Below are 19492 nucleotides of genomic sequence, written 5' to 3' on the forward strand. Positions count from 1 at the left end.
GCTTTTTCAGGGAAGAATGCCGTATTTATATTTAGTGCCACTCAGAGTATTAACCAGTGTAGTGGATCGCTGTCTCTGTTACAGTAGGCCTTTGGAAGCAACGCGGGAACACAAGCTCCAAGTGCACTTCGCCGGCAAGGACGCTACAGTAGGCGCATAAAGTGTAAAGAACATTAGTCTATCAGGACGAAGAGAAAGTGTTAGGAATATAGACAAGGGGTCCGGCTCTGCTCTCCCCGTCAGCGAAAGGGACGCACACTATAAACGCACGCACTATTCGCTATCATCCCGGAAAACGTAGTAAGCGTGCAGCGCCCCGCGGCAAGACTACAAGTGCCTTCGCTTTATCGCTCCTTTCTGTCTTCTTTTTTCTTTTCGTCCTTTCCCGTTAGTCCGCTATCCTCTGACGGCGCGCCGTCCGCCAGATGCGGTCCTACGGAGCGAAGTGCTGCGCAGAACCTGCCGAACTAAAAATGAAAACGTCAAGGGAAGCTGCCCCAACTGAACCGCTTATAATTCGCGTTAATGTTGAGGTAGCGCCATCTGGCTTAAAAAAACGGTAATGCTAAACAACCTGGTTTGGAAAACCGCCGACAAGCGGCGCGGGTAGAGAAAATTCGGCGAAATTGTTTATTATGTTGGCGAATTGGCGTGTTGCAAAATGTTTTGAAATGCCGGCACCGCTGCTGCGTTGCCCCGGCAGCCCTGGTCGGGAAAACGAACCGCATGAGTCGACGTCCTGTTGAGTGACGTAGTCATGTAGCTGTTGCCGGTACGGCGCAGCTACTGCAATGCTTTGTTAGCAGGCCTGTCCAGTATGGACTAGCCATATGAGGTAGAGAGATCATTTAAATGTCGAACTTGGATCTAACAGCTGCCCACTCAGGTCAACAAGAGGGGAAAAGGCGACTGTTTTTATGTTTCCAACCGATGGCACAGACCTTTCCGTACCTGCATGGGCACTGATTTGGAAATTGACCGTTCAAGCGTTTCTGTTGAGAGCCATAACCGTGTTTTGCTTTCGTCCGTGCTAGACGTGACACGTGTATTTTTTTTTTCTTTTTTCAGAACCCACCTGGGCATAGCGTTGAGAGTCAGAGAGAGAGATTTTCCGGAATGATTCGTTTCTGTTGGTTATTCGCAAAGCATATTTTAGAGTTTTTTGAACAACAGTCTGTTAGCTTTCAACGTGGAAGGTGTTTGATTCTGTAATTGTTCCACAACTTTGTATTTCTGAGCATTAGATTACTTATATATGCTCAATTAATTGAAAATTTCCACTTTGTGTGCTTTTGCGTAATGGCTGATGTTTTACACTGCGTGCTAAAGGCCCATACAGCAGAGTAGCTCTCTGCGGGCTAACGCCAACCGCTAATCGAGGTTTAATGGCAGATGGGCCCAGGTATCCTCTTATGCATAAAAGAGTATCGGCTAAGCTCTGTCATTTGAAGAACTTCGGCATTGTGCATTGAAACCTCTATTGTGACAGATTGGGCAGTCAGACCAAGGTTAGTTCTAGTCTGCGGCGCACTGTTTCCCCCGTTCTCGCTTTTGTCATAATGAAAGCGAAGAACAAGTGTCTTCGAATATATTTTAGGGCGCGAACGCACAAACCTTAAAAAAAAAGTTAAAAGTCTCAGCACCACCCTTTCGGGCGATATAAGATGCACGTGACGAGTATAGATGTTACTACAAGTGTAGGTTTCTTGGGTAACACTTTTAATTGTGAAATCCACCGTGAGAAAGCGTAAGACACTATCTGTTGTGAACACACCTGAGGGAATATTTAGCTATGCTGGTCCGTCGATAAACAGCAAAATTTTGATTTTAGAGTTTGTGCGGCGGCGCTCACTCCGTGTTGTACCAAGCGACACCACCAAGCTCCAAAGGTAGAGCACCATTGGAAACTGATGGGGCGCGTGTTTGACAAATAAGCACTCACAAAGAACAAGAGCGCCGAGTAAGTATATGAGGATATATGGATTGTTATGGTGTAATCCGCCTTTTTCACAAAATGTGGTTGAATATTCGTCTGCTACTGGTTGAAAACGTCCTTGTGAGATGCAGCCACCTGCAAAATGGTGATACGCATGTAATGTCTTCTTGAAAGCTACCGCCATCTGTCGAATACGCTTGTCACGAATATGAACAGCACACGGCTCCTGCCTGAGATCAGCTCCGGCTGTGCCGATCGCGGAGGCCAAGAACTGCGTATGCGAAGCGGAGGCTGATGGTTTGTTTTCAACCAAGGACGAGGGGCGCATGAGCACAGCGGCCTTGTGAAAAATGGATTATGAGCGGGAACTTCCCTAGCATAAACAAACTTTTATATGTTAATTGCGTTTCTTCGGAATTTTCAGGCTTAATAAGTTCCATCTTTTTATATTGGTTTGGTTTGGTAAAACTTTATTTCCCACAGTAGGGGTCCTGGAGGACACTCGGCTAGGCGCCAGGTGTAGAGGGCAGCTCCCACGTCGGCACAGAGAGCCCGAAGCTTTCCGCCGCTGCGCGGGCCTTTTGGACAGCCCGAAGCTGATATGTAGTGAAGCACTTTTTAACAACACTTTGTCCCAACGTTCCTTCTTGGCTTAGGCGTCGCTCGATGCACAACCACACAGCATATGGTTTAAGTCTACACGGTCACTGCACCGTTCACACACATGTTGTCCGTCGTAGTCTGGGTCGATGTGCTTCATGCGCCAGGGGTTGGGGCATGAGTTCGTTTGGAGCAAGCGTAACGTGACTGATTGGCTGCGGGTTAATTTCTTATCCGGGAAGGGAAATGCTCGTCTGCCTAGATAAAAGTGCTTAGTGAGCTCGTTGTACGTGAATAATTGATCTCTGCACTCGATATGTGGAGTAGCAGGGGAAACCGGAGGGACGTGGTCGATGAGTCCTCGCGCCGCCTCGTGTGCGATCTCATTGAGATTCCGCAGGCCGCCCCCTAAGCTGCCCATGTGTGCCGGGAACCATACGATGGAGTGATCGGTGATGTTACTTCCGCCTAAGATCCGTAGCGTCGTCTTGTCTATCCCGCCCTTGGCGAAAGCTCGAGTGGCTGCTCTAGAGTCGCTGTATACAGTTGTGAAGTTCGAGTCTTTTAGAGCTAGTGCTATCGCTGCTTGTTCAGCTACCTCTGGCTTCTTGGTGTAAAGTGTGTGTGAGTTGCGCGTACGCCCGTGTCCGTCGACTACTGCTACCGAGTAGGCATGCTTTCCCGGTATGTACGCTGCATCCACGAAAGCTGTCTGGTCGGGAAACCGTGCCGCGTCCGCAGCGAGGGCTTTGGCGCGGGCGAGCCTTCTTCCTTGACTGTGGATCGAGTGTACGTTTCTTGGGAAGGGGGACACTTTGATTGCTTCTCGCACGACTTTAGGCACTGCAGGACGTTGTCCTTTTCTACTATGGTGTTCAGGCCGAGCTTAACGAGAATCTCTCTGCCCGCTTTGGTGCTTGATAGGCGTGCAATCTGTGCCGTGTGCTGTGCCTCGATGATTTCGGCAAGGGTATTGTGCACTCCTAGCTGTAAGAGTAGTTCAGTGGAGGCATTATCGGGGAGCCCCAACGCTGTCTTGAAAGCTCGGCGTATGTGTACTTTAAGCCTTCTCTGATGTTCCTTTTTCCAGTTGAGCATTGCAGCCACGTATGTGATGTGACAGAGTACAAAAGCATGGACCATTTGAATACTGTTGTCCTCGCTCAGTCCCCTATGCCTATTCATGATGCGACGAAACATCCGGATCGCGTTTGCAATCTTGATCGTGATACTGTCAAGCATCGCCCAATTGGACCCGATGCTTTGGATGATTAATCCTAGAATTCGTATTTTATCAACCGTGGGTATGCGATTTCCATCCCTGTCGTGTAACTATATGCATGGTGTGTGGTGTCGGCGCCAGTCGTTGGACGGGCGCTCTGGTCTTGGGGGGTGGTAGATGAGTAGCTCGGATTTTCTAGAAGAGCAGCGAAGTCCCATTGGGGCAAGATGGCCCTCGGTAACCGTGATGGCTTCTTGCATGCGCGCTTCTAATTCGGCATCGCTGCCACCGGTGCTCCAGATGGTAACATCGTCTGCGTATATGGTGTGCTCCACATCAGCAATTTCACCCAATGCGCGAGAAAGCTTTGTCATCGCCAAGTTAAATAAGAATGGTGAAAGTATTGAGCCTTGTGGTGTTCCCTTATCGCCCTTAAAAAAGCTCTCCGAGACGTGTTCGCCTATCCGGATAGTGGCCATTCGATCCTGCAGAAACGCCTTGACGTAGTGGTAGAAGCGTGTTCCGAGATTGTGGTCAGATATGGCTTTGAGAATGGCTTGATGTTGGATTTTGTCAAAAGCTTGCTCCACGTCGAGTCCCAGTAGCGCCTTGGTGTCTCGTGTGGGGCGATTCAACAGACTTTTCTTGATGCGTAGCATAGCGTTTTGCGTTGAGAGACCTGGCCTGAAGCCAATCATATTGTAAGGGAAGTACTCCTTTTCTTCTACGTATTCCGATAGTCTATTCAGGATGACGTGTTCGGCTAGCTTTCCTAGGCAGGACGTCAGTGAGATCGGCCTTAGGTTGGGTAGGCCCAGCGGCTTGCCCGGTTTTGAGATGAGGATCGTATTGGCATGCTTCCTCTCTGCAGGTAGCTGGCCAGTTTTCCAGACTTCATCGATTTGTTGCGTTAAGAACGTGACCGAGTCTTCCTCTAAGTTTCGGAGAGCCCGATTTGTGATACCATCGGGGCCGGCTGCAGAGTTACTGTTGAGTTCGTGAATTGCGAAGCGTACTTCGCTTTCTGTGAAGTCCGTATCTAGCTCTGAGTTTGGGGCACCGCGTCATAGCGTTTCCTTTGTAAGGTACTGGGTAGCCCCGATTTAAGCGGTAAGTACCGTTTCGCAAGGTCATCCAGAAGGGCTTCGGCGGTACTGATTTGCTTCGCGCGATGTACTAATTTACTTAGCCTGATCCGTTGCATAGTTTTGGACTTTGTTCCGTGTTCGTCGAGGAGGTGTTTTATGAGTCCCCACCCACTTTCTCTGCGTATTTGCCCATTGAGGGAGTTACAGACTTCGTCCCATTGTTGTCGGGAGAGAACCATGCAGTATTGTTCAATGGTCTTGTTGAGTTCGGCAAGTTTCCTTCGTAGTCTTCTGTTAAGACGTTGACCCTTCCACCTGGCTAGAATGGAATGTTTGGCTTCGAGAAGATTCGCTAGCCGACTGTCCATCCTCTCTACCTTAACGTCCGTGGTAATTGTCCGTTCCGAGGCTGCGATGTCTGCTTTGAGCTGCTCGGTCCAGCTCGTTATCGTGTGCTTTGTGGTTGCTCCTGATGAGTTGGATGGCTGCGCCCGTATTGCACGATTTTTGTCCCAATCGATAAGTTTGTATTCCCTTTGCCTCTTTCCCGGTATCTCTGCATCAATTCGGAGAATATAGTGGTCACTCCCAAGGTCTATTCCCGAGTTGTGCCAGGCACATTTTTCTAGGCCCCGGACAAAAGTAAGGTCCGGTGTGGTGTCTCGACATGTGGAAGTGCCACATCTGGTTGGGGTCTCCGGGTCTGTGATCAGCGTGAAGTCGAGATCGAAGGCTGTCGTGAGAAGACGATTTCCCTTGCTAGAGGGATACGCGTAGCCCCAAGCCTGATGTGGGGCGTTAAAATCTCCACCTAAAATCAGCGGACTGTCTTTGGCGATGTGTGCAATCTTGGTCAGAATGCCTCTAAACCCTTGCCTCGCATCCTTAGGGCTGTTGTATAGATTGGTGAGGAAGATGCTTTGCTTGTTCCCTACGTGGTCGTTCGGTATGATCTCAATCGTGAGGTGTTCTAGATAGCAGGCTGTGTGGCGGATCTCACGCTGAATGTACGGGATCTTCTTTCCAATCAGTAAAGCGACGCCTCTGCCCTGCTCTTTTCTGTGGGCTTCGGCCGTATATCCCGTAATAGCCAGTTCGGTTGTGAGTGTTTCTTGTAGCATGATGACGTGTGGTCTCTCGGTTTCTGATTTGACCATCTGCAGGAGGACCGCCTTTTTTGAGGCGATCCCCCTGCAGTTCCATTGCCAGACGCGGAGACTGCGTGTCTTATTCGGCACTGTCATGTTGGCTGTTGTAACCTCCTTCGCTCGCAGTGAGGCCATCGCGAGGTGGGCCTTGCGCACCGATGTGTTGTGAACTCATCCTTGCCATTGCCGGTACTACCATATTGTTTAGATACATTTCCATTTTCTGTACTCGTGAGCTAAATATGTCCATTTTCTCGTTCATTCGCACCATGCTCTCGTGCACTAGCCTCATATTCTCGCTCATGGCGTCCATAGCGTCCTTCATGGTTCGCGGTTGCGTTAAAGCGCGCTTCGTAGAAGGCGGTTGGTTGGTTGGTTGGTTGGTTGGTTCATAGGAAGGGAAAGGCGCAGTATCTGTCACACTTGCTCTGTGGACACCTGAACCGCGCCGTAGGGGAAGGGATGAAGGTGGGAGTGAAAGTGGATAGAGAGAAAGGGGGACCGTAGTGGAGGGCTACGGAGTAATTTCGACCACCTGGGGATCTTTAACGTGCGCTGACATCGCACAGCACACGACGCCTCTTCGTTTCGCCTCCATCGAAACGCAGCCGCCGAGGCCGGGATTCGATCCCGGGAACTCCGGCACAGTAGTCGGGCGTCTTACCACTGCACCACCCCGGCGGGGCAACGTAGAAGGCGGGCATTCTTCGATTTGTTCTTCATGTCTCATCGTCTCAACGAGTTGGGGAATTTCGATAGCGGTTGATGGCTCAGGTGTGAGCGTTTGTTTACGGCTGTTCGCTTTACCCATTGCAGTTAATTCGAGCGTTAGCTTAGTATAAGCGGCTTTTAGCTCTCTTAGTTCCTGTTCTAACATAGCTATTCGGGCCAGTTCATAGCAAAACGCAAAGTGTTCTCCTGGAGCTGAAGAAATCTGAAAATAAAAAAAATATGGAAGCCTACATGCGTTCTCGGATAATATGTTATGCAATTTTTATTCATTTCCTTAATACTGCGTGTTAAACATTGCCGAAGAACGGACTGACGGATATGGAAGCGTCACATTTCTAAACCCGAAGAAAGCACTGCTAGCAATCTTCAGATCACTTATCACTGTACCTGATGTCCATCAAAACTTCCAAAGGCTGGAATGTGCATCGACCAGTTACGAGAATTCTTTTGAGGGTTTTAACACATAATTCTCAAAGAAAGTATCTAACCGTGCGTTTTGATATTCGAAATAAAAATGAGCAGGTTAAAATTTTGATAACAAAGAAATTGGCGTCTAATTTCCTCCTGGTGATGCCTATTTAATACGAACTCCATAATAGTAAGCCTCTGTTCCCGGCCAGAACAGCGACTTGGGCGCCTTCTATAGGGCATTCTTGCATTTTGCGGCTACATTTGCAGTCGCATTTGTACGAAAGTTATGTGCCCCGTCGGGGTGGTGCAGTGGTAAGACGCTCGACTACTGTACCGGAGTTCCCGGGTTCAAACCCGACCACGGTGGCTGGGTTTCGATGAAGGCGACACGAAGTGGCGTCCGTGTGCTGTGCAATGTCAACCAACTGTCAACACACGTTAAAGATCCTCAGGTGGTCGAAATCACTCCGCAGCCCTCCACCACGGCTCCCCTGTCTCTCTTTCCACCTCCACACCCACCTTCCTCACTTCCCTTACGGCGCGGATCAGGTGGTTCGAACACGACCTCGGCGGCTGCGTTTCGATGGAGGCGAAACGAAGAGGCGTCGTGTGCTGTGCGATATCAGCACACGTTAAAGATCCCAGGTGGTCGAAATTACTCCGTAGCCCTCCACAACGGCTCCTCTTTCTCTCTTTCCACTTTCACTCCCACCTTCCTCCCTTCCCCAACGACGCGGTTGAGGTGTCCACAGAAAACAAGTGAGACTGTTACTGCGCCTTTCCCTTCTGTAAACGAATCAGTTTTTTTTTTTTGCACAGAGTAAGTGTGACAGATACAGCGCCTTTCCCTTCCTGTGATGGACACGCCAACCACGCCGTAAAGGAGTGGAGATGAGTGGAAAGAAAAACATTCAGGGACGATCAGTGAGACTTCGGCATATGTAAGAGAGCGTAACGTGTTAACGCGATATGCCGTTGGCGCTACGAGCGAAAAAGCATGAGCATGGCACTGGCACTGGCAGGCGATAGCTGGTGGCTGACACGGCGGCGCACTGGCTGGACGTAAGGTTGCCTGGCGTTACGTTAGGCAGGAGCTGCTAACTCGATCAGGCCTTTCCTTTCATATAGGATGGAGTAGAGGTTCTTTTCCTTCCTTAATCATGATTGGCATTGGGCGCAAAGGATGACGACTTTCACTCCCACCTTACTCCATTCCCTTTCAGCGCGGTTAAGGTGTTCACAGAAAACAAGTGAGACAGTTACCACGTCTTTCTCTTCCTATAAATCAATCAGAAGGATGACGACGAGGACGTAGAATTATTATGACGACGAGGACGTAGAGACGAGGGCGTAGACGTTGACAAATGAAAAACTTGATCAGAACAGCATGGTTTTGGCGCGGTTCAGGTGTCCACAGAAACAAGTGTGACAGATACTGCGCTCTATTTCTTTCTGTGAACCAATTATTATTATTATTATTATTATTATTATTATTATTATTATTATTATTATTATTATTATTATTATTATTATTATTATTATTATTATTATTATTATTATTATTATTATTATTATTATTAATAGCATGGTTAGAGTTAAGCCGGAGTGTAGGCACGAGAGCACACACACCCTTAAAAACCGAGTTCGCGCTTCTATTGCGATATATTCCTCGTGTCACTGCAAATATGCCCAGTCCCTCGGTGCGAGGTCACAACAGCATGACCGCGACGACACATAGTTCGCAGGTCGACGGGAACACGTATTACTCCCGTCACCTGACGGTTTCGAGCTCTGTAACTCTACAGGAGGATAATTTGAGAATCGACCTACTATTCACGTTACCCCCAGGCCATAGACCGGCCCCTTCATACGGCTTTGTTAAAGCCGAGCTTTATATGCTGGCTGGTAGTATACGCTATCACGTGATACCCTTATAGGCGGAGCTTTAGTGTCCCCATAATTTTTTCATTGCACGCGATATGGTTTTGTTATCGCCTATGTAAAGGAATCACACAAACATTAATGGTCGTGTCTGAATCAATTAATGTGCGGTGATTTTATAGAAAGTTCTAGTTACAAGAAGAAAATTGCGGTTATCGTAAAAAAACAGAAAACTGTTTGTAGTAAGAACGGCCATCTTCAGTTTATTTTGCTCCATTGTGCTGTTTTAGTCACGTGGGCTGCTTAAATATAAAACAAACAAACATATTTCTCACACTGCTTACATTACAATTGCTTGAATATTGTTATGCAAGAAAAACATTTTTGGTAGTATTTTGCTATTTTTACGACGGATATTCTTTTCAACTATGACAACTATGGCCATGTCATGTGCTGTGGTCAATCTGGTCTTTAATTTCGGCAATTCGAAGTTCGGAATGTGTTGCACCATCTGGTGACTAACAGCAATTTAACATAAGCAAGCTTGTATACATGAGCCCGATGCTAGAGGGTGGAATCGGGAATCTCAGATAACCGCTTACACCAAGCGTCGATCTATCACCTGCTTCCCATTTACCATCAAGCTGCTTGGTTTCTCCAAAAGCCAGCTTAAACAAAAATAAATAAAAATACCACGGAATGAAAGTGAGGTTAAAGGTCCTATTACGTCTAGTTGTAAGGCGATAGCTTGAACGTCCTGTAATTGTTCACTGTGGTATTCCAACACATATCTTTATATGTTCTGGTCACTTTCCAATGCGTCACAATCACTTTGCTTTGTTTTTATATTCACGAAGACCTACTCTCTCTCTAAACACACACACACACACACACACACACACACACACACACACACACACACACACACACACACACACACACACACACACACACACACACACACACACACACACACACACACACACACACACACACACACACACACACACACACACACACACACACACACACACACACACGCGCGCGCACACGCACACACAAATTGGCTGGTGCACGTGGTTGCACTCTGGTTAAACAGTGTCGCGAAAGCAACTTGCTTGGCTACGATTAGGATTCGCTCGTGGTTAGGCGTTGGTATACTGCCGTTACCTTGGCTAATCTATATAGTTTGTACGTGAAGAAGAGTCCTAACTCTGTGCTCTCCATAAGGGCTAGACTCCACTGAGCCAAACCGTTTATATACCCTCGAGACATTTCTCCCTCTACTACGCACACCTGGCGAAGCGAGCGCCAGCGGGGCGTCGGATAATGCGCATGGACAACAAACCGGAATCACTAAAACAATCAATAAATCAACCAATCAACGCGCCAGTCCGTCCGTCTGTCCGTCTGTCCATCCGTCCATCCATCTATCCACCCATCCGTGCGTGAAGAATAGGAAGCAGGCGTGCGAAGTAGAAGACGAAGCGAAGACGCAGCAGAAGCGAGCGCCGCTGGCTCCGTGCGCCGCATTTGCGAAGAAGCGCGGACGACGCCGGCTCCATCGCACCGCACTTGAGGTCAAATTTACTGCGCCGGTGACCTTGGCTCGACGAGGATAGTATATATATATATATATATATATATATAAGGATAGTATATATATATATATATATATATATATATATATATATATATATATATATATATATATATATATATATATATATATATATATAATTGAAGGGAAAGGCGCAGTATCTGTCACACTTGCTCTGTGGACACATGAACCGCGCCGTAAGGGAAGGGAGGAAGGTGGGAGGGAAAGTGGAAAGAGAGAAAGAGGAGCCATAGTGGAAGGCTACGGAGTAATTTCGACCACCTGGGGATCTTTGACGTGTGCTGATATCGCACAGCACACGGACGCCTCTTTGTTTCACCTCCATCGAAACGCAGCCGCCGTGGTCGGGTTCGAACCCGGGAGCGTATTTGGGTTTGCTCGGTACGGTGGCTCCGCAAGGGACAAAACGACAGAAGAGACGAAGAAAGCGGGCTGTTCCGACTAGCATCTACCGCCCCCAGGAGCCGTGCAGCCTAGCGATTAGCGGCGCATGCTTTTTCAATGGGCGTCATGTTAGACGCGGCACTAGCTTGAGAGAGCCTATAATACTACTACTACTACTACTACTACTACTACTACTACTACTACTACTACTACTACTACTACCACTACAACTAAATAATAATAATAATACACAAAGTAATATTTCTCTGCTAATGATTATTATTATTATTATTATTATTATTATTATTATTATTATTATTATTATTAGTAGTAGTAGTAGTAGTAGTAGTAGTAGTAGTAGTAGACGGCTAAATTAACTGGCTAAATATCTTCACAGTTTTAATTAATAGTAATAATAATAATTGGTTCACAGGAAGGGTAAGGCGCAGTATCTGTCACACTTGTGTCTGTGGACACCTGAACTACTCCGAAGCCTCCACTACGGCTCCTCTTTCTCTTCCCACGTTAACTCCCACCTTCATCCCTTCTCTTACGGGGCGGTTCAGGTGTCCACAGACACAAGTGTGACAGATACTGCGCCTTTCCTTTCCTGTGAATCAATTACTATTATTATTAATAATTAAAACTGCGAAGATAATAGTTAGCCAGCTAATTCGCCCGTTACATACAGACAATTCAGTGCCAACCTCGTGAAACGAGTCTTCCTCTATACTACTACTACTACTACTACTACTACTACTACTACTACTACTACTACTACTACTACTACTACTACTAATAATAATAATAATAATAATAATAATAATAGTAGTAGTAGTAGTAGTAGTAGTAGTAGTAGTAGTAGCAATAGTAGTAGTAGTAGTAGTAGTAGTAGTAGTAGTAGTAGTAGCAATAGTAGTAGTAGTAGTATAGGCTTTCTCAAGCTAGTGCCGCGTCCAACGTGACGCCCATGTAAAAAGCATGCGCCGCTAATCGCTAGGCTGCTCGGCTCCTGGGGGCGGTAGATGCTAGTCGGAACAGCACGCTTTCTTCGGCTCTTCTGTCGTTTTGTCCCTTGCGGAGCCACCGTACCGAGCAAACCCAAATACGCAACCCGGGAACTCCGGCACAGTAGTCGGGCGTCTTACCACTGCACCACCCCGGCGGGACCGAGGAGGATAGTAAAACTTCCGCTTTAGAGTTTCAAATATACTTGAAATCGAATTTCATGAGCGTTAGCGATCTTGGCTCTCTTCCGCTCTTGGTAAGCTTTTCGGCAACGGGCTATAATCTGGCTTCACCCTGTTCGATGGTCTCGGTAGCCTGTCTGGCATAGCTGAGATCTTCCTTTAGCGAGGTGGCGTCTGTTCATCATGCATTTACCTGGGTTAAACGAAGCAGCGGCACAGACGGAACTTGATGAAGACGACGACGTTCAATGCACAGCGCTAGAGTGCGTTGCAGTTTAACACGAGGCGTGATCTGCTGCGGTGATATCACAGTCATTTTGTTCGCGACGGTGAAGACAACGATGTTTGCTGCACAGCGCTAGAATTCAAGGTCACAACTGCACCACCCATTAATCTTGAGGTTTGTGCGAGGGAGAATTAGAGCTAACTCTTTAAAAATAGGAATAAAGGCTTGTCACACTGTGTTGGTTGACAGCACAATTTTGACCGCTATTCCTAGCAATCCATCAATGGTATTTTTTTTTTTCATCGCCGAATCGTCTAAAGCACTCTCCGAGGAAAGAAAAGCATAAATGCATTATTTGCAGACAGCTGTTCTAGTATGATCTCACACTTGTGGCTTATTTCGCTTTAAATGTTGAAACTTATGCATGCGGGAGAATCTATACTTTAAGCTGGCCAAGCAAAAGCAGATATATAAATTTCAGGTGATGAAGCGTTCACGTGTGCATGCTTTTGACCAAGCCTAACTTCAGGCAGCATCTGTGTCATTGTGCCGGTATTAATGATAAAACGCACTGCTTCAATACTGGACTGCTGTCATTGTAGATCAAACGTATGTTGGCTTCAATCGCCAAAAGCTTTGCTTCATTTGTGGAATACAGTATGGCCGGTTTCAGAGTGGTTACATTTCGCATTACTTCGTTTTCTGCGAGCTATGCGTGAGCATGCATTCAAACTGACATAAATTAACATAATGGTGCCTAAGTATTTGCACTCAGTGACATTATTAAGCGTTGTGCCATCCTGGCCGTACTGGAATCTAAAACGGTTTCCTTTTAGTTATCGTCGTTGAAACTGTTTTACCACCGTTAAATGCCATTTGCCGTACCGTAGACCATTGTGCTATCGATACCAATAATCTTTTTAAGACTTACTCGATCTTTTCGGTTTCTTGTTTCTCTATATATAAATTATCGTCGAAAAATCTAACTTGGATTCTACTTGGTTTGCTGCCACTTATGGCATAGAAATGTTGGTCTAGAAAGCGAATCTTCTGTCTGTAAGAAAAAAAAAATAATAAAGATGTTTTATAGATATTGAGGTTATTTTTAAACATCACCGTATTTTATATATTTGTAAAAAATGATCTTACGATGTATGATTTTGAATACTATGGTATGAGCGAATTCGAAAGGATTCTTAGCTAATATAAGATAAACGTATGAACCCTGCAGTATAAATCCATGCACTCAAGCAATGAATAAATAGGATAATAAGCTCCAACAAAATAAACTGTGGTCAGTTTTTCAAGGGCTATGTGAACAGCGCTGCCCTGGTATCGGGCACAGTCAACAAATTTTTTTTTTTTTTTTTTTGTAAACTAGAAGGCCTAAGAGAGCAAATACATTGTTGGGCATACAGAACACGTTTGGTATTCAAATTTTCCAGTTCACTGTTCGGCTATGCAACTCCGCTTTGCGGTTAGAGGTGGTCTGGTTTGCAAAATTGGCGCGAGCGTCCCTGTCCCCCTCGACAAACAGAAGGCTCCTCCACCCAACAGCGCAACGCTCGACTCAGTGTAGACCTTGCGGGCAAACCTGTTCCATCCGCGCCGTACACAGCATATGCTGCCTACACAAGCTAGATTTCGTGCTTTATTATTATTACTTTCCTTTTCCTCTCCTGACTCGCGCCCTGCGCTTCTCTCCCGCGCTGTTTTTCGTATTTTCTGGCCGTGACAGTCCCGCCGTTGCCCGTCGCATTGCTTAACGTCTACAACCTTGAAGAAATAGTCTCGCGTCTAGCTGCCCGCTTGTCCGCTGCGGGTTCAAAGAACCGCGGGTGTATTATGCTCCGCCTGTACACTCTATGCAGTGTAGTGTACAAAGTTTCTCACCCCTGACGTAGGCACCTCATGTGCGCGCATTGGGCTTAGCAAGGCAGGTTCAGGAGTATAAGTTTTCTTTAAATTTCTTTCTTTCTGGTTTCTGCGGTGCGCCATAATTCTCGACGGCTCGGGATTAGCTGCGCTCTTGTTTTCGGAGTATATACCTCGGTCCGACGTCTCCCCGCGCGCGAAAACAACTCGTAAGTTTCTTGTGACTCCGTCATCCAGTGAGTATATAGCAAGTCATGAATTGTGTCTCTCGGAGTAGCAAATGTAAACACGCTTAAGTGTGTACTAAAGTTAGGCAGAAGTCTAGTGCCGTAAACAACCTGCAAACATACATAACTGCACTAGGTTATAAAGTGCAATACTTGTTTGCTAAAACTGCAGGTCGGGCTGCTGGACCAAGCAGAAGGGGCAATGCAAAATGCTCTAATGAGAAAACAACAACAACAACAGGAAATAACATAAAAACAACTTGGGAATAGAATGAATTCCGCATGGTTTAAGGCTTAATATCTGTATACGCCTTCCTTTTAAACATTTACATCATAAATTTAGTTCAAAACACGAAAAGGCGATTAAGGATACAATAATAACAATGAGGAAGAAAAAGGAGCCGAATACTGGCTAATTGGCATGTCCAGCATCTTTTACTTCTTGTTTTTTGTACTCTAGACATTGCACGTTTATGAGGAAGAAAGAAAAGGAAAATAAACTTGGTGCATCGCATTTCTTGCGTGTCAAGAGAACGTGCTGAACTGTGATGGGTGCCGTATAGGGTGCTGTTCAGGAGGCAGCCTCCGGCCTGCTATTGGTACATTTGGGCGCAACACTGGTCCTATGTTGAACTGGGCATTGTCAATACAGTAACAACGTTGGACCAATGGGTTGTGCTGCCTAGGTAGACCAATATTCTGGCTACGTACTTGGAATTCTTTGCCACGCGCCGACATCACACAGCCCACGCAGTGGAGGTCACCAGCCCGGCTTTAGAAGGCGGGTTTCACGAAATAAAATCACGTGAAGCTTAGAAAAGAAAACGAAAGACAAAGCTATAGATATTAGTGGATTAATTACAAAGGGACTGAATAACGAATGTATTGAAAGAAAGGGCGCAGCAAAACTAAATACCTTCCTACAGAGAGGAAGGAAGTAAGGAAGGATGGAGGGAGGAGGGTTGAAGGAAGGAAGGCATATGAGGAGGAGCGAAGGAGAAGTTAAAGAAGAATGGAACGATGAAAGAAGGACGGAAATAGCGAGTATTATATAAGAATAAAAGAAGGAAATAATTAGAGAAGGATGAAGAGAGGAAAACTAGGAGGAAGGAGCGACAGACGGTTCGACAAAGGGATGAGGCAGGAAGAGGGAATATAGTGTGCAGGGCGCGTAATGTGAAGGCCAGGATAACGGACTGGACGCCAAGCAACAGCCGGTCTCAAGGGGAGCGCGCGCGCTCCTCTGGAAATCGTCCCCGCAGTAAATCCGCAATCAAGCAAAGGCAAGCGCGCGAAGGCAGCTGCAAGAAGTTAAGCGGGCGGATAAGATTAAGAAATCTGTGGAGATAAGGTGGCTGTTACGGCTACAGGAGCTGGGTAATCCAATCTTTTAAACTTGTAAGGATTGCACGTGCTTGCGCGCCTGCCTTTGCTTCTAGTGCGCATGCGCAGTTGACTTTAGGTCGCAAGGCGTATGCGACAGATGGCGGTAGCTGTCCACACTACTCTTGTGGATAATCTTCTACCCTTCTCGCCTATGTTTGACTTTTCTCCAACCGATGAACCAACCACTCGCCTTGCCCCTCAGACCAATCATACCATCGACACTGGTTCGGCTCGTCCCATCCGTTAAAAGCCATATCGTGTGTCCCCATCTGAACGCAAAATCATTCATGAACAAGTGGAGGCCATGCCACGGAAGAAGATGATACAGTAGTCCTCTAGCCCTTGGGCGGCACCTGTCATTCTTGTATGCCAGAAAGACGGTTTGTGGCGATTCTGTGTCGATTACCGACGTCTAAATTGTGTTACGAAAAAGGACGTCTATCCTCTTCCTCGTATAGATAACGCCTTCGACTGCCTCTATGGTGTGTCCTATTTTTCTTTTCTTGATCTCAGATCTGGCTACTGGCAAATTCCAGTGAACCCTGTGGATAAGTAAAAAGACGGCCTTTGTCACGCCAGATGGTCTTTATGAGTCTAATGTTATGCCATTCGGGGTGTGCAATGCGCCTACCACATTTGAATGATTTATGGGCAGAGTTCTGCGCGGCTTAAAATGGGACATTTGCTTTTGCTATCTAGACGATGTCATCTTTGGGAAGTTCTTCCAAGAACACAGTGACCATCCAGTCCGCGTCTTACTGTCGAAAAAGTGCCGCTTTGGAGAGTACCAGTCGCTGGTGCTAGGACACCTTGTCGATGCTGATGGTGTCATGCCGGATTCCTAGAAAACTGCCGCTGTTGATCCTTTAAACCCCCGCAGACAGTGAAGGAGTTGCGCAGTTTTCTAGGGCTGTGTTCGTATTTAAGACGATTTATGCATCGCTTTGCTGACGTTGCTCCCCCAGTGACGTGCCTTCTCAACAAAAACTCCACTTTTGACTGGACACCAGACTGCACTGACGTTGTCATGCAAGATGATCCGACTTCTAGGCATTTGGGATCGGTTCGAACACTCCACCGTGCTCAACAAAGATTTTACTGGCCCAGAATGCGCTCGACGATTGAACAATATGTTGCCATGTCAAGCAATGTCAACGCCACAAACGTCCCACCACAACTTCATCTGGCTTGCTGCACCCTGTGAAGATCCCGACAGCTCCGTTCGATAAAGTGAGCATTGACCTCGTGGTCCGTTTCCGAAGTACTTGGGTGGAAATCGCTGGATTGTAATCTGCGCGGACTACCTCACACGTTACTGTGGACTGCCCCTATACCATCTGCTACGGCACATCAAGTGTCACTTTTTCTGCTGCACTCAGTCATCTTACGACACGGGCCGCCACGAATTGTCATCACTGATCGGGGCCGACAATTCACTGCTGATGTTGTTGAAGAGCTCATGCGTTTATGCGCCATAACTTCTAGACACTCGGCGCCATACAATCTCCAAACAAGTACCTCACTGAGCGTGTCAACAGAACGCTTATAAATATGGTAGCCATGTATGTGGATGCAGGACATAAGAACTGGGGCACCATACTACCCTTCATCACACATGCGTTTAATACCGCCAAGCATGAGACGACTGGGTTCAGCCCATTCTTCCTGCTGCATGCCAGACCACCACGCTACTCCCTGGATACTAACCTGCCCTTCTCAAGCCGTGAAAATCCCTGCCTGGCTGAGACTCTCTGCCTCGCCGAAGAAACTCGGAGAATCGCCCGCTTGCGGTCTGGTGCTTCACAAGGACGTTCCAAAGTACGATACGATGCCAGTCACCGGCATGTCATGTACTCTATAGGGGATTTAGTCTGGCTGCGGCGTCCAATTCGGCGCCACGGCCTGCATCAAGAACTCTTGGCCCACTATGACGGCCCATATGTGGTTGTCAAACGCATCAGTGATTTAATTTATGCAATAACCCGCCTGACCGCATCGGGTCGTCGATCTGTCAAAACCGAACTATGTCACGTTACCCGCTTGAAGCCGTGTCAGCCTCGCACGACTCATGAACATGCCCAGAAGGCTTCGGCTGAGTAGTGGGGAAATGTCACGCTACTGACGACGATGAAAGATTGTCAGAAAAGGAGGAAGAGGCGTTGATGTTTTGGGGGCTAGTAGGCTTCACCTGCGATTGAGCAAAACGCAGAAAACTGGAAGGCCTTTCAGGTATGATCTGGATCAAATTCCATTAGAATATGCTGTGGAAGTGAGGAATCGATTTCAAAAATTAGATCTAGAAGACAGAGAGCCCGAAGAGATGTGGACTGATGTTCGTGATATAATACAAGAAGTTGCTACTAAGGTAGTTCCAAATCAAAAGAAATGCAAGAAAGCAAACTGGTTATCTGAAGAGGCTTTGCAAATAGCTGAGGAAAGGAGGATGACAAAAGTTATGGGGGAAAGAGAAAGATACAAGGTTCTCAATGCGGATTTTTAGAAAATAGCAAGGAGAGATAAGAATGCCTTCCTGAACATACAGTGCCAAGCAGTTGAGGACAACAGCCAATTAAGGAACACAAGAGCTCTGTATAAGACAATCAAAGATATCAAAGGAAGCTTCTGTGCTAAGCTGGGCGTGATAAAGGACAAACGAGGCAAGGACCTCACTGAAGTCTCAGAGATAAAGAAGTGGCAGGAATACACAGAAGAACTGTACAAGAAGGACCCGAATGTGCAAACCCAACATAAGACGGTTGTGATTACTGATCTCGAGCCGGGCATCCTGAAGAGTGAAGTTGAATGGGCCTTAGCCAGCCTTGCTAAGAACAAAGCTAGCGGAATTGATGGCATTCAAGCTGAGTTGCTTCAAAACCTCAACCATGACGCTGTTAACATTCTGCATACATTATGTCAGAAGATTTGGACAACCCTGCAGTGGCCACAGGATTGGAGCAGGTCAGTTTACATCCCCATTCCAAAGAAAGGCAGTGCCAAAGATTGTTCCAACTACCGCACGATCGCGCTTATTTCGCATGCTAGCAAGGTGATGTTGAAAATCTTCCAGGGAAGGCTACAGCAGTATGTGGATCGGGAGCTTCCGGACGCGCAAGCTGGGCTTCACAAGGGCAGAGGAGCTAGAGACCAAATTGCCAATCTTCGCTGGATCATAGAAAAAGCAAGAGAGTTCCAGAAACCCATCTACTTCTGCTTTATTCATTATGCGAAAGCATTTGACTGCGTAGATCACAGCAGATTGTGGCAAGCTCTCCAAGAGATGGGAGTTCCAATTCACCTAATCTATCTCCTCAGGAACCTGTATGAAGGACAAGAGGCCACAGTCAGAACTGGGCATGGTCTTACTTATTGGTTTCCGATTGAGAAAGGAGTGAGGCAAGGCTGCATACTGTCGCCCTGCCTATTTAACCTATATGGAGAGTGCATCATGAGGAAGGCCGGTCTGGACGAGTCTTCAGCTGGAGTGAAGATTGCTGGAAAACGTATCAACAACCTTAGATATGCGAATGGTACCACTTTAATGGCAGAAAGTGAAGTGCAACTCAAG

General features: G+C 46.8%; 1 long non-coding RNA gene across 1 annotated transcript in view; it reads left to right on the forward strand.

The window, feature by feature from the left end:
- Positions 1–19492, forward strand: part of LOC146176248 (uncharacterized) — a 221867-nt gene that overhangs the window by 156072 nt on the left and 46303 nt on the right. The window lies entirely within an intron of this gene.

This window comes from Amblyomma maculatum, chromosome 10, assembly GCF_055883805.1.
Source record: "Amblyomma maculatum isolate TAMU_Amacu chromosome 10, ASM5588380v1, whole genome shotgun sequence".
In the NCBI taxonomy this organism is placed as follows: domain Eukaryota; kingdom Metazoa; phylum Arthropoda; class Arachnida; order Ixodida; family Ixodidae; genus Amblyomma; species Amblyomma maculatum.